Source organism: Labeo rohita, chromosome 13, assembly GCF_022985175.1.
Source record: "Labeo rohita strain BAU-BD-2019 chromosome 13, IGBB_LRoh.1.0, whole genome shotgun sequence".
Lineage (NCBI taxonomy): Eukaryota > Metazoa > Chordata > Actinopteri > Cypriniformes > Cyprinidae > Labeo > Labeo rohita.
Genome location: NC_066881.1, coordinates 25498960 through 25515521, shown reverse-complemented (window position 1 = coordinate 25515521; position 16562 = coordinate 25498960). Strand labels below are relative to the sequence as shown.

The 16562-nt window shown below is 33.9% G+C and overlaps 2 protein-coding genes across 5 annotated transcripts in view; one reads left to right on the top strand and one right to left on the bottom strand.

Moving 5' to 3' along the window:
- The window catches only part of gmfb (glia maturation factor, beta), a 373066-nt gene that overhangs the window by 209448 nt on the left and 147056 nt on the right, over positions 1 to 16562 (bottom strand). The gene's annotated exons all lie outside the window — the stretch shown is intronic.
- Positions 1 to 16562, top strand: part of slc8a3 (solute carrier family 8 member 3) — a 55871-nt gene that overhangs the window by 22956 nt on the left and 16353 nt on the right. The window contains exon 1 of one of the 4 annotated variants that reach the window (XM_051126928.1): positions 6753 to 6829. The exons of the other annotated variants lie outside the window; for them this stretch is intronic. The gene's annotated coding sequence lies outside the window, so the exon portion shown is untranslated. Of the gene's footprint in view, positions 1 to 6752; positions 6830 to 16562 lie in introns of those variants that run through there. 4 annotated transcript variants of the gene reach the window in all.

The following is a 16562-nucleotide window of genomic DNA, read 5'->3' as shown; positions in this document are numbered from 1 at the left end:
CCATCCAAAGTTGTGAATTCAACTTATGTGCAAAATTGAAAATATCGCATAAAGCATTTGTGAATAAGCATTGTTTTCATCCAACGAGTCAAAGAAAACAAAATCGCCACCTCCTGATAAACTGGCACTAAATACCAATAAGAAATGTAGGAGAAGCCACTGAGTATAATCATTTTCATATTTAATAATAAACTTGTGCCTCAGAGCGAGCAGACGAAACACAATAAAAGCGGTCATTGCTTTCGGAGGTGGATACCTGCTGTTTGCGAATACAGTCCTGTAAGACAGTTTTGGGAGGCAATTATACAGAAACATTTTGACGACAGACTCAGCATTTAAGAATGACCATAACAACATTTCAGATGTTGTGCAACTAGATCAGTTCACTGGTTAGTCAGGTTAGACTTTAAGTCAAAAACCACCTCAAGCGAGCATATAAACTTTTTTGCAAATTATGGGATTTTTCCCCTAAATTTGACATTTCTATCACACGTTTCTGATACGATACTTCAAAATGCGCATAAAAACTGGGTGATGGTGACTGGAGTTGGTTACTGTGATTACAGTCACTGGAGTTTGTGTGGTAGTAGCTTTAATTATTGTGCCTGGAGTTCATTCAGTGTTTGGTGGAATGATGAAAGGAAAGCAACAGTAGAAAGAGGATGTGTATCATTAGGCTTCTCTGATTCTTCTTCGTCCTGTTTTTCTGTCTCTCGCCTCCCTTTGGACTTTCAAACCTTTTTCTGTAAATCTGCAGTTATAGCAGAGCTCCACAGTGTAATGAATCATTTAGAGAAGTAAACATTATTAATTTATTATGACGAATAAATAGGTGCTTCTAGAGACTATGTCTTGATTCCTTCATAAACACAAACATGTTTATGCAAATGTATTTGGAGTAGTTGAGCTATTATCAAGCATCATGAGGTCTTCGTAAGCTCAGTGTGCTCAGTGGTAATTGTGTGAAGTTAGAAAGATGTGCTTAATATAATGATTTTTACTTCTTCCTGTCTGCACTTTATGGAAGCCTGTTTCTGACACAGAATAAAAAATAAGAAAGGAATTGCGACTTCTTATCTCACAATTCTGACTTTTTCTTGCAACTCTTCGTTTACAATTCAGATCCTTTAATATAAAAATTCTGAGAAGTCCAAATTGTGAGATATAAGCTTGCAGCTGTGAGAAAAACTACCTTTTTGACTTTTTATTCTGTGGTGGAAATAAAAAATTAAGAATTGCAAAATGTAAAGTAATAATTCTGAGAGAAAAAAGTCAGGATTGTGAGGTGTAAAACTCGGAATTGTGAGAAAAAAGAATTCTGAGTTTATATTTTGCTTTCTGTGTTTGTCTCACAATTCTGCCTTTTTTGATTTTTTTTTTTAAGTTTATTTATTTATTCTGTGACAGAAATGGGCTTTCATAGCACTTTGCGTAGTTACACTACCAGTCAAAAGTTTTTGAACAGTAAGATTTTTAATGTTTTTTTTTTTTTTTTTTACATAAGTCTCTTCTGCTCACCTAATTTTCTGATCAAGAAACATTTATTATTATTATTATTATTATTATATTATTATTATCAATATTTGAAACAGTTGAGTACATTTTTTCAGGATTCTTTGATGAATAGAAAGATCCAAAGATCAGCTTTTATAGATCAGTATGATAAAGACATTTATATTGTTACAAAATATTTCTATTTCAGATAAATACTGTTCTTCTGAACGTTCTATTTGTTAAAGAAACCTCAACATAATAATAATAAATGTTTTTTGAGCAGCAAATCAGAATATTAGAATGATTTCTGAAGGACCAGGTGACTGGAGTAATGATGCTAAAAATTCAGCTTTGAAATCACAGGAATAAATCACATTTTAAAATATATTCAAATAGAAAAGTTATTTTAAATAGCAAAAATATTTCAAAATTGTACTTTGGATCAAATAAATGCAGGCCTCGCCCTGCAGACTGGTAGTGTATACTAAACAATATACTAAACAATACGTCAATACAGTTTATAAAAGCTGTGTTGCCCAGCAGTATTTTAAAACTGTCTATATTCTATCTTCTACATTTACCTCTACTTTTATTTATAACCTTCAAGCCGTCTGAGACAGTTGAGAGAAATGCAAGGATCTAGGATTATATAGAGGAACTGTGCTTGTGTCTGTGCGAATTTGAGTTCACTTCACTCTTATTTTACTACATTCACTCCAGACATCAGCTCGAACATCTTAGTGACTCCTGTGAATGGAAAAATCCCTCGTGACAGAGAGTGAGAGAGCAGACGAGGAGAGCTGCTTGAATAATGGATTGAACAGCAAAGAGGATGAATATATGATGTAAATCATAAATAATTTTGGATTTCAAGGAATAGTTCATCCAAAAGTGAAAGTTCTGTCATCATTTACTCACTCAAACCCGTTTGACGTTCCTTTTCCAGTTTCATGTGAGGAACAGACTGAAATGTAAGTCTTTGAAGTATCACTGTTTTTATCAGTATTGGCAATATTGACCTTTGATTATACTTGGTTAGAAGGAGATAAGTGATAGTGTCCATGCCTAATGCTGAATTATGCATTGTGTACTATTCTACCCAGGAGGAGTTGCATGGTGGCATGCTGTTTTTGTATGTGTGTGATTTTCCTCGGGGCTCTGGTTTAATATGTAGGAGTTTAAATTCAGTTTGATCCTAGCACATTTTGCTCATCTGTCTCTCTTAAGTCCTATCGGTCAGGACTAGTTTTCCCTGAGGAGGTCCGGTGAATTTGTGTTTTGCAGATATACTTTGTGATGTCAATCTCTGACAACCTTGGCAAAGAGTAAATTACCTGCTGTTTTTGTAATTCTGGGATCCTCTGAGAAATGTAATGTCATTTATTGAGGATTATATTGAGGTTTCTTCCACACGTCTTGTTTATTTTGACCTTAACTGTTCAGTAAAGCAACGTTTCTCAATCGCTATGAATAGACCCTTTTTGCTAGCAGTTCTGCATGATGATAAGGTTTTTTTTAAATACTATTTCAGTCATTCGGTTTATTTCAGGTTTATTTCAGTGTGTTACTTGCCTGTTTTTTGTAATTATTAGTAAAACTGACAAGTCAAATTTAAATTTGATTAAACATTGTTCCTACACCAGATTTCGTCAATTTCAGATGGTGGTTAAGTACTTCTCTAACTTAAAAAAGTAAACTAAATCAACTAAAAAAGTCAATTAAATCATGGAGAGTCTCAGCACAGGCTGCTCAGAAGAGAAACTCATTTATCCTCAAAGTAATTAGTTTCTTTTCTATATTATACAGTATAAATGCTGTAATTTTCTATTTGAATATATTTTAAAATGTAATTTATTTCTATGATGGCAAAGCTACATTTTCAGCAACGCTTACTTCGGTCTTCAGTGTCACGTGATCCTTCAGAAATCAGAAATCCTTGCTGAATAAAAGTATTCATTTCTTAAAAAAAAAAAACGCATACTGACCCAAAAATTTGAAAGGTGGTGATGTTTACTATTGTTGTAAGCTTCAGCTGAGGTCACAGTCAAGACTAAAGTATGCGGCACACATTCATCAACGAGTTTCACTGAGTTTCTGAAGACTGAGCCGTTCTAATTAACATACAAAGAAAGAGACGGAGGAGCCCTTTGGAATTCCCTTTGTAATCTAAAAGACAGTTCGACTGAACAGCAGCAGTAACATTACAGACAGGGATCGATCAATGAAATCATTACAGCACTCTCCACCGTAATTCAGAAGCCCATCCGAGAGTCTCTCTACAGCCATTTTCCACAGAGGAATTGCTGATTAAGGACATGCTTAAATAACAAACACTGTGGCTACAGTGTAAATCATTGTGTGGATCAAACCAGGTACGGTGTCGGGGATCTAAGGATCCAATCTCAGCAGCATAAAGCTCAATTCAAAAGTTTGGTTGGCAAGATTTTTAAGAAGTTTTTAAAAGAAGTCTTTTATGCTTACCAAGGCTGCATTTATTTGATCAAAATACAGTAAAAACTGTGAAATGTTACAATTTAAAATAACTGTTTTTTATTTTATTATGTATAAAATATAATTTATTCCTGTGATGGCAAATCTGAATTACTTTAGTCTTCGGTAGGGTTGCAAAGGGGTGAAAAATTTCCGGTAAATTTTTGGAAACTTTCCAAAAATCCCTGGAATATTCCAAAAAATCCTGGAAAGTTTCCAAAATTTCTGGAATGTTTCTGAAATTTACTGAAAATGTTCCACTTTTTTGGAACCCTAGTCTTCAGTGTCACATGATCCTTTAGAAATCATTCTAATATACAGATTTGGTGCTCAAGATTCCTATTGTTATCAAAACAGTTGTGCTGCTTAATACTTTTGTGGAAAATATTGCATTTGTGAAAATTAAGGAGCAGAGTTAAAATATTAGAAGCATCTTCAAACCAATAATTAAAATACCTGATCAAAAATTAGCCTTCCCATTACAATGTGATATTTGACTCATTAAAGTGGTTTACAATGGAATTTTGTTTTTGCCTTTGTAATGGTATTTTTCTAACTTTGTTAAAAGTATTTAATCTTTTACGTCAAATTAAAAAAAAATGTTTATAATCTTTTTAAAATGTAAAATTAAAGCTATAGAATAGAGGAATAAGTTACCAATCAAATTAAATCAGTATTAGCAAAATGAATTTGTACTTCAGAGGTGGCACAGAACTCAGAAGTGTATTTTCAGACATTTAATGAGGCTCAGAGGTGGCATGAGTGCAATTAAATAAAAAAAATTCATGTTGATTAGTGTTTTAAATATAAAAATTTGAATATAGAAATATTCATCGGATGCCCATTTTCCAGAAGTTGATATGATCTTTTAGGGTCTTAATGAAAATTCTGTAACGTGCTTTGGTTAAAATTTCTCAATGGTAGTGTAAATAACTTTTTTTTACCATGCCAAAATCATCTCTGCAAAAATCATCCAGTTCTGGTCCAGGTTCCTTTAAATGTTAATGAGCTCTGCTCGCCCCGCCCCGCCCCTCTCTTCTCTTTGTGGAGTGACGAGCCTGTTTACTTTAGCTGCTAAACTTGCTAACTAGCACATTATTAGGAAAGACGATCGCAAAGATTCATAAAAAAACCCTTATACTCACTTCTGCTGTAAGTGAAGCTGGATCACGAATGATTCGCGCGAACATAGACGCCTTTATGAAGATCGGGAGGTGCATTCCCTTCACAAACCAACGTAATCCACTGCATCTTCAGCGACTCAGATGTCGAAAGTAAATGACGACCACTATGTTCATTATTACATCCAGCATGAACACCTCAATCGCTCAATCGGAGATATTCTTGTCTAACTTACATCCCTGCTTCAGCATCGAAACAATGGAGGTCAGCCTGTTACAGCTGATTTAGGCAGGTCTGAAGTAGGACGCTCATGTCAATCAACTATCGTGGGAGTGGCCTCTGTCGGTGTAAAGTCACACCGACAGGCATCTGAGAATGGCTCAAAAAGGGGATATTATTTTTACAGATTAATTAAAAACCACTGCATGGATTTTTATCATTATAGGGTAGATTTGTACATGAACTGCCAACACACATTCGTGTTCAAACAACATGTAAAAGTGAAGTTTGCATCAGATGACCCCTTTAAATAACTAAAAAGATAACTGAAAATAAAACAAAAACTGCCATTAGGTGGCAGCAAGTCACTGAGTTTATCACTGAATCGTTCATTCATTTGATTCATTCGAACGGCTGATTCATTCAGGAATGAAGCAAGTGACTGTCTGAATGGGTAATTGATTCATTGACTCACTAGATTCTCACTAGTTTCTCCTTTTAATGATCATTAAAAGCTGTTACTCGTTTTAGTTTATCGTGATCCTAGCCTGCACAATTAATCTCTGTCTACACTTCGTTGATGAAGTGATTTGTGAGATATGTCTGTGATACATTACTCAGTGCTGCAAAAACACATAGAAACCTTTGAAGCTCGTCTTAGCGCAAACAGAAATATGCTGATCGGGTCAGTCACACTGGTGCTCCTAAATATGTTTTTCTAGTCGCAGTTCAGTTGAAGTGACAGTTCACCCAAGAATGAAAATTCTGTCATTAATTACTTATCCTCATGTCGTTTTTGACCTTTGGTCATCTTCTGAACACAAATTAAGATATTTTTGCTGAAATCCGAGAGCTTTCTGACCCTGCATAGACAGCAACACAACTGACATGTTCAAGGCCCAGAAAGGAAGTAAGGACATTGTTAAAACAGTCCATATGACATTAGTGGTTTAACCGTAATTTTATGAAGCTACAAGAATTTTTTTTTTGTGCAAAGAAAACAAAAATAACTTTATTCAACAATTTGAATGACTAATGTCACATGGACTATTTTAACTTAGAATTTTTAAGAAAAAAAAAGTAAAAGTTGGATGTTGGATACTTCTTTAGTTGCTGTCAGCTTGTATGTGTTTTGATTTGAATCACAGACTATACATCATCCTTACAATCGTGAATCGTTTAAACCGTGTATCACACTGCAGTTGCATCCACTGGCAAGTAACCATTTTATTAGTTTGCCAAAGCCAATTTTTACTTGCGTTTGGCACTTAGCGAGTGTTAATACGGACCCTGCCGGTAGGTTGCAGGTTAATCAGAGGGTAATACTCACAGTTGAGTACAGAAGTGGCCCCATCTGAGTCTCAGCGTCACGCTAGCAGCTAGCTAAGCATGTTATTAGCGCCACTAGCGCTGACCACCCTGGGGTACGAGGTTCCGGTCTATTGTTAATAGCCGCCAGTGGAGTGTTGCCTGAGGTGAGCTCCAGGAAACAACACTAACAAGAGTAAGTTATCTTATATAGACATTTTGTGTGTGTTAGCATACCGAATCGAGAAAGTATCTGGGAAGGCTGAAGTGTGTGTGGAGCCAGAGCTTTGCTCCTTTTCAGCTGAAGGAAGCTGTGTCTCCTTGGCAACCACAGAGAGCACGAGCTCGCAGGCATGTGTGTGTGTGTGCAGTGTGTGTTTGTGTTTGCGTTGAGTCAAATTAGTCTGTGAACGTGTATCTCTGGTTGTGTGTGTATTTGCCCATCAGTGCAGACATGCATGCACTCACACACACACACACCCTTTTCACTGCAGGGTTTATTTTTAGCACGTGTCTCTTATATAATCAGGGTGACACTGGGGAGAACATAGACTCTCTCCCTCTCCTTCCTCCTCACTCTTGATTTGGATATCTGTGTGTGTTGTGCACAGATGAGACAGAGGTTTTCTTAGTTGCATATTTCTGGTGCAGTAATGATGCTCGAGAGTGTCTCTGTGCCTGCAGGTCTGAATTACTGAATATAGACGAAAAGATGCTGCATAAACATAACCAATATGCACAGAACGCCTCACCGACACACAACACTACTCCACTGACACAGGGCGCGCGTGGGAGGGAGTGTGTATGCAAGTTTGGATTAGTTTTAAAATGAAGTTGATGTCCATCAGTCAGCTCACGGCCTGATGATAATTCACTTCAGCAGTGCTGTTGTTGTTAACTGAAAAAAAAAAAAAAAAAAATAATAATAATAATATATATATATATATATATATATAATCATTTTAGATGAAACACTTAAAATTGACTATATAAAATTGACTATATATGACTATATAAAAATGTTAAATTAAAAAGTTAAATTAAAGAAGCGTACTTTAAATACTAGTTTTACTTAAAGGGATAGTTCACTCAAAAATGAAAATTCTGTCATTAACAATTCACCCTCATGTCATTTCAAACCTGTAAGACCTTTCGTTCACCTTCAGAACACAAGTTAAGATATTTTTATGAAATCCGAGGGCTTTCTGACCCTGCATAGACAGCCACTAACACGTTCAAGGCCCAGAATGGTAGTAAGGACATCATTAAACTAGTCCATGTGACATCAGTGGTTCAACCGTAATTTTATGAAGCTACAAGAATATTTTTTGTGTGCAAAGAAAACAAAAATAATGACTTTTATGGGCCTTGGATGTGTCTCTTGGATTTTTATCAAAAATATCTTAATTTGTGTTCCGAAGATGAACAAAGGTCTTGCAGGTTTGAAATGACATGAGGGTGAGTAATTAAAAACTGAATTTTAATTTTTGGATAAACTATCCCTTTAAACGAAAACTGAATAATAGAATAGAAATAGAAATATTTAAAAGCATGTAATAAAATTACTAAAACTAAACTAAAATTAAAATAAAAAATGACAATGTTAACTGCAACAAAAAGCCCAAACTATATTAAAATAATTTTTTGTTACTTGAAATAAAGCTGAAATAAAATGCATAAAACATGAAAAACGTAAGCAAAAATGAAAAACGTTGCCTTAGCAGCTAACTGAAATATAATATGTTTAAGTTTGAATAATACACATTTTAAAAATGCTTCGTTAAATATGGACAAACCCAGTGATTGGGTTGTTTTGACCCATTTAATCCAACATTCTGGGTAATTTTAACGCAACTATTGCTTAAAAATTGACTATATTTCTTGATTAAAATGAACCCAAAATAAGTTGGAAATTAACATTTATTCATATGTTCAATAAATGAACATTTATTAAGTTAAAAAAATAATCATTAAATAATAAACAATTTTTAAATTGCTTATTAATAAATTATTGCTGATGCCTTAGTAATTATGTGTCTGATTTGTAATTTACAACCTATTTTGGCTTCATTTTAAGCCAGCCATATAGTAATTTTTAAACAATAGTTGAGCTAAATAAAACTACCCCAGAATGTTGGGTTAAACATTTAACCCAACTGCTGGGTCAAAACAACCCAGTTGCTGGACATATTTTACACAGGGTTGTATTTAACCCAACATTTTTTAGAGTGTAGTTTTACTAAAACTAAAAAAAAGATAAATTAAAGATAAATAGAAATAGAATAAAAAAAAGAATGAAAGCGTTTTACAAAATTACTAACACTAAAATGAAAACTGAAAATGTAAAAGTACACATAATTCAATTAGTAAATACTTTAATGGTGTATAAATAATACAAAAATAACACTGCTTCATGTGATAAAATAACACTTCATGCTGCACATTCTGCAGAAGGTAATCTCGGTTTTCCATGCAAACAAGTCATGTGCCAAAGACATTGTATGTAAAGACATGACAAAGTACATTGCATGGAATACTGTATCCCACAATCCCAAGCTCTCAGCTTGACCTTTCATTTTCATTGTGACAAATGAATCGAAAGCAACAGTAAATGCCATTTGAACATGTGACTTTTGACTCATTATTCAGTTGGACTGGCAGAAGTTCGTATTTTTACATAAAATTGGATAAAAAATAATCAAACAAACAGCAAAATAACTGTCCACCTTATGGCACAGCCATTTGTGAATTTTATGGGTCTGGCTTCTGGTGTCATCCGCATTCAGCTATTTTTATCTAAAACAACTTGTTTTGCTGCTTGATATTGCAAATTGGTGTGTCTTACCTTATTATCATTTAATGTATTATTTTAATTATGAACACACTGGTTTGTAGTGCAAATAGTTTTACCGGTTACTGCACGTTGTTATTCTTCCCATTATTTGGTGGCTAATGAACCAGTCTCACCCATAGACTTACGTCTGTGTTTAAAGAGTAGGTGAATATATAAATGTTAGCGGTAGTGTCATCTTTTTTTTTTTTTAAAGCCTCTCTTCCTTCATTTTGTACTTTCTCCCTCTCTGTAGATCTGCTAACCTGAGGAGTTTAGACTCCACTGTATTTGAACACATATTTTCAGCTGAACCCTTGATTAGCCGGTTCAGGTGTCTATGATTAGAGACGGTGCTAAACTCTGCAGGAGAGTGGATCGCTGTGTGTGCTGAAATATCTCAGGTTTTGATTTGTACGAATAAATTAATTAGGAAATTCGAACACAAAATGTCCCACCACTTATCATGGGCACAGCTGTTTAGGGCACAAATTCTCATTAACGTGAGCAAGATTTTATCATTTGTCGCTGTATCACGCTTGGGTTAGGACATGGTGTAAAGCTGTGTTCAGACAGGGAGTAAAAACTTATCTTTTATGATGTATGCAGCTGAAACCTATGTTTTTTTTGTTGTTGTTGTAATCTGAAAAGCAGTCAAAAAGCATATAAGGTTTAAAATTTGCCATTACACACCGCATTTGCTATATAGATGATTTGCACTTACATCACGATTTGGTCAGTGACCCGGATGTGTGGCCATATTAAACAACAGCATGGATTTGCACGGTTAGTGTACTACTGAACAGTGTTGGGAGTAACGTGAGTTACGTAATAATATTACTTTTTCAAAAAAGTTACTTTTCAAATAAGTAACACCAGTTACTTTTTTCCCTGTTAATTGATTGACAAGTCTCCTGTCAGTAAATTGGGGGTAAACATGATGTTACTGTATTCTAGACTAACTGTGAACATGCATTAATTCATCTCACTCACAAAAAACAGATTCAGTTTTCCTCAAAATGATTAAAAACAGTGAAATGCAAACCCAGAATATGACGCAACCCTGCAATAATTAAATGTTAAATAAAACAATTATCCTTTATGTATTTAATCCCATTTTATTAACCAGTGTCTTTGCTGCCGACCTTTGATGATGCAATTCAGCCATACTAATAAGCAAAAATTACTTTAGATAAACTAACATTTGTGCTTCATTTTTTATAGCTGAAGAGTGATCTCCTGCATAAATGTACCTTTCTTTCAGCCTGAGGTGAATTCATTTCACTTTTGGTGTAAAAAGGCTTTTACATTAGAATAGTTACATTAAAAACAAAGAAGCAAGCCCTGCCCAGATTTAAAAAGTAACGCAAAAGTAGCGTAACGCATTACTTTCCATAAAAAGTAACTAAGTAACGTGATTAGTTACTTTTTCTGGGAGTAACGCAAAATTGTAATGCATTACTTTTAAAAGTAACTTTCCCCAACACTGATACTAAATACGTTATTCTGATAATTTTATGCTATCTAAACCACGAAAAAAAATGTGTGGAAGCTGCTAAATCATATAGAGAAGGACTTAGTAAGCAGGAAAGGGCGCAATATTTTGACAAACTAATAAATAGGTGGTAAAGAGAAGTATGAGCAGTATTAATTAAGATATTAGCCTAATATTTCACCCACCTGACTGGAAAAGATAAGAACAAATACAAATGTTGTCAAGATTCTTGCCCTGGAAGTCCTCGTTCAGTTTGGCCAACCACAAATGTTTTTTGCACACTTCTTCCTGATTTTTTATAACTTTTGGTAGTCTATAGTACTCCAAATGTTTTTCCTGGTTTGACCGCTTAGTACAGCCTAAACATGACGTAATCAGATAAACAAGAAATAATCAGGAAAATTTGTGAGTTCCGTTTAGTTTAGTGGAATTGTTTAAGTGCTGCCAATATGGCCGACTGAGGACACGTCGTGAAAACACTCTATATGTAGTTTGTATGATATTATATTTAAAAAAATTTTTTTTTCAGTCGAAGTAGTCGTCATATTTCAAGTGTGTGTTTTTTGTGTCGTTCAGGAAACCATATGACTGTAACATAGAGCACAGCTGTGTCTGATTTCATTTATTTCCACTCACATGTGATGTTCACTATGTATGATTGAGTGCACGACTAAGTGGTCTTGAAATCTGGATATGCATGAATGTAAATGCATGTTCCTCACAAAGCCCACACCATGACAAGATGAATGGACTTGGATGTTTTTCATCCTTTCTTTCCACTATGACAACTACTATATTTTCTCCTGGTGTTGTGCTGACTTTATCTAAGGTAAATATATCATATATTGACTACATAGGTTCCTCTAGTTTAACTACTAGCAAAATGAGTGTATAAAATAAGTGCCGAAGGATCGGGGCAGTGTGAACAAAGCAACAATCTCTAATATTTCTCCCATGTGATGACATTAGTAGTCAGGTCTACTAAGAAATACATTGTTTGTATTTTGTCAGTGCAACAAAATGATAATAACCTTGGCTAAAGTGAAACAACAGATAGAAACAACAAACCTCAAATATCATGATGCAATGAATGAATTTAAGTTGATGTTGTTTGCTTTGGGTTTTTAGGATGCTGTTTACTAGACTGTCTTAAAGTGGAATCACAGATTCTCTTTCTAACAGGTTTCTAAGTGGGAAAAGCCTGTTGGGCAGTGTGAACATGTGGGCAGTGGGAATGTGTTTTTTTAGTTTTGATGATGCCATGAGGACCAGAAGGAGATGGTGGAAATTGATGGATGTGATATCTGAAAGCATGTCAAATAGTGGTTGCATATCGTGGTGGAATTCAGCAAATATGCACTGAGAACGCCACAAGAACCAACATTCTAGTAGTTTGTACTTTGTAGCATGGCAGGGAGCAAAAGCAGCAGTAAGCGCCTGGAGTTGTTATGGCAACCAGATACATTCCAAGCAGATTTGCTGATAGATGTTCTAGAATTAAGGTATCGGCAAACCAGCTTGCAATGGCAATGAAACAGTTCTGCAGTGTGATTCTGTTGAGAGTCACGAGCAATGCCAGAGATGGTAGAAAGCTGAAACATGGAGGTATTTATGCTTTTTAGTGCCAGCGAAACTGAGATTGTCTCGGGTAAACGGGACGTCTGGTCATCCTAGATCACATTTCGGAATGCAGCGGCCCGTGAAAGTGTATTTCAGGCTTAAGATTCCATTTAGCTCCCAGAATGGGAAAAGAACAGAAGAGCAATGTTGTCTTTGCTGATTTTGAGCATGTGCAAGGTTTAGATTCATTTGTGGTAAGCTCAGGCAGTCTGCCGAGTCACTAGAGCAGGTGGAACAGTCACTGTAGGGATTTTTTTTCCACTGTACAGGAATAAATCTTGTTTACTGTAAATCCTTTACTTAGCATGCACATTCAAACACACACACATTCACATGTCTCTTGGTCCAGGCAAATGGTTGTGAGATTGTTAACCATAGCACGTGTGTCATTCCTTTTATGCAGCATTTTTTTTTTACTTTGTATTTAAATAAATGTTTTTTTTTTTGTTTTTTGTTTTTTTGAAGAAGTCTCTTCTGCTCACAACAGAAAAAAACAAAACAGTAAAATTTTTAAATATTTGTACTATTTAAAATAACTTTTCTATTTGAATATATTTTAAAATGTAATTTATACCTGTGATTTCAAAGCTGAATTTTCAGCACCATTACTCCAGTCTTCTGTGTCACATTCTAATCTTCAGAAATCATTCTAATATGCTGATTTGCTGATCAAGAAACATTTTTTATTTTATTACTATCAATATTTAAAACAGTTGAGTACATTTTTTCAGGATTCTTTAATGAATAGAAAGATCCAAAGATCAGCAATTATCTAAAATAAAAAGCTTTTGTAACATTATGCACTATACCATTCAAAAGCTTGGAGTCAGTATATATATGTATATTATAGGAATAAATATTTGTATTTAGCAGGGATGTTTTAAATTGATCAAAAGTGATGATAAAGACATTTTTAATGCTACAAAAGATTTCTATTTCTATTTCTATTTCTATTTCTATTTCTAAAGCATTCTATTCATCAAAGAATCCTGAAAAATTCTACTCAGCTGTTTTCAACATAATAATAATAATAATAAAATGTTTTTTGAGCAGCAAATCAGATATTAGAATGATTTCTGAAGGATCATGTGACTGGAGTAATGATGCTAAAAATTCAGCTTAAAAACCACGGGAATAAATTGCATTTTAAAATATATTCAAATAGAAAACAGTTACTTTAAATAGCAAAAATATTTCAATATTGTACTGTTTTTGCTGTGCTTTGGATCAAATGAATGCAGGCTTGGTGAGCAGAAGAGACTTTTTAAAAAACAAAAAAAAAAATCTTTTGACTGGTATTATGTGTATATATATATATATATTTGATTTGTTTTCCTGGTATCATAGTGATTCTGTAATTTTATAAAAAACAAGATGTAATGTAATGTCTTTGAAGATAATGTCATTACCGACTGTTTTGAAAGGATTTAGTAACTTATATGAACAGAAAACTGGGGTGTATGATAGAAATTTGTGTATTAAATGCTTTTTTGTTTTCAGGATGACATCAGGATGACTCTTTGCAAACCAAATTTTCTACATTTTTTAAAATTACTCTTAGTTATACAGAAACATTTTGGAACAAATTATGACAAAAAGCACTGTAATATTCTAAAAGATGGAAAGTGAAAGTTTAACTTAATTGTGACATTTTGATATAAAAAATATTTTATAATCATTACGTTAAAAACAACTTCTGTCATTACTTTCTTACAATAAGCTATTATAAGACTTTAAATGATGGAATATAAGTCACACAGACCTTCTTTATTATATGTTTTTTCTTAATACTTTCATTCAGCAAGGATGTAATAAATTGAAAAGTAACAGTAAATGCTTACATTGTTACTTACATTTCTATTTTAAATAAATGTTCTTTTGAACTTTTTATTCATGAAGGAATCCTGGAAAAAAAATGTATCACAAAAATATTAAGCTACACAGCTGTTTTCAACATTGATGATATTAAGAAAGGTTTCATGAGCACCAAATCAGCATATTAGAATGATTTCTGAAGGATCATGTGACACTGAAGACTGGAGTAATGACTTCTGAAAATACAGCTAATTGTACAGTTCCTTTAAGACATATATGATGGAGACTAGAAAATGTACTGCATGGTAGGAATGACCTACATCAGATCACAGACCAAACACGCAGCCCTAGTCTCCTGTCACAGTGTCTCTTTGTGTGTGCATGTTGTCTCTCTTCGCTGTGTGAGAGTGAGTGAGACAGGCTGAGAGGACGTTGGAGTATAATGTGTCCGCTAATGGAGGGGAAACAGGGCAGAGCAGAAGGGAATGAGAACATGAGTATGTTAGACTGAAAGACATATTAGAGAGAGTTGAAGCGGCGTGGGTCTGCGGACAGCTGTACTGTGAGTAACTGATCCGAATGGAGGGAGGGGGATGTTCACAGGTCGAACATGCACAAACACACACACACACACACACACACACACACACACAGAAACTCTCATTGAAACACAGCTGAAACAGGTGTTACTCACAGTCACAGAGAAACCAGGTCAACATCAATCACATGCTGAGTTATAAATACACACACACATGCTGAGAATTTAGCAATGAAAGAGTGACAGGAGTGTGAGAGAGAAATGGATGTTACAGATAAGAGGTGTTAAGAGATTGATTCTTTAAATAAACACTCATGTAGGCTGATCAACAATTTGTCAATGTTGGGCTACCGCTGTGCTGCTAACTGTCAACTACTCCATAGGGAAATTAGCTAAAGTAAGGTGAAGGCTAGCCTTTAGATAATTAGCTTGCTACATTTAGGATACTTTATAAGTCTTCGTATAATTTCATCTAATACATGCTTACTGAAAAACCTGAAGGCTGTTTTTATCTATGTACACAACCAGTCAAAAGTTTTTGAACAGTAAAATTTTGAATGTTTTTTAAAGAAATCTCTTCTGCTCACCAAGCCTGCATTTATTTGATCCAGCGTACAGCAAAAACAGTAAAATTCTGAAATATTTTTACTATTTAAAATAACTATTTTCTTTTTTACTATATTTTAAAATGTAATTTTTTTCCTGTGATTTCAAAGCTAAATTTCAAAAGCTTGGAGTCTGTATATATTTTTTCTTTTTGGGTAAGAAATTATAGAAATTAATACTTTTATTTAGCAAGGATGCTTTAAATTGATCAAAAGTGATGATGCAGACATTTATAATGTTACAAAAGATTTCTGTTTCAGATAAATGCTGTTCTTCTGAACTTACTATTCATCTATGAAAACTGAAAAAATTCAACATCATAAAAAAAAGCAGAAAATCAGAATATTAGAATGATTTCTGAAAGATCATGTGACTGGAGTAATGATGCTAAAATTCAACTTTGAAATCACAGGAATAAATTACATAAACAGTTATTTTAAATAGTAAAAATATTTCAAAATTGAACTTTTGCTGTACTTTGAATCAAATAAATGCAGGCTTGATGAACAGAAGAGACTTTAAAAAACATTAAACATCTTACTGTTGACTGGTGGTGCACATATACTACCATTCAAAGTTTGGTGTCAGTAACATTTTTTAATGTTTCTGAAAGAAGTCTCCATAAATGCTGCATGTATTTGATAATAATAAAAATCAGTGAAACAGTAATATTGTGAATTATTATGTGTTTTCCATTTTAATATTTTAAAATGTAATTTATTCCTGTGATGGCAAATCTGACTTTCCATCATCATTACTCTAGTCTTCAGTGTAAACATGATCACATGATCCTTCAGAAATCATCTAATATGCTTTGTGCTCAAGAAACATTTTGCTTTTTTTTTTTTTTTTCAGAATTCTTCGAGGAATAAGATGTTACTAAGAGGCTTTTATTTGAAATATAAATATTTGTAACATTAATCTTAAGTATCTTAGGTCTTAATACGTTTTAATTTCTGTAACAAGCAGTTGATAAAACTAAAGACCTTCTTTATAGCTGTAAATTGATGGAGTGCATTTGCATT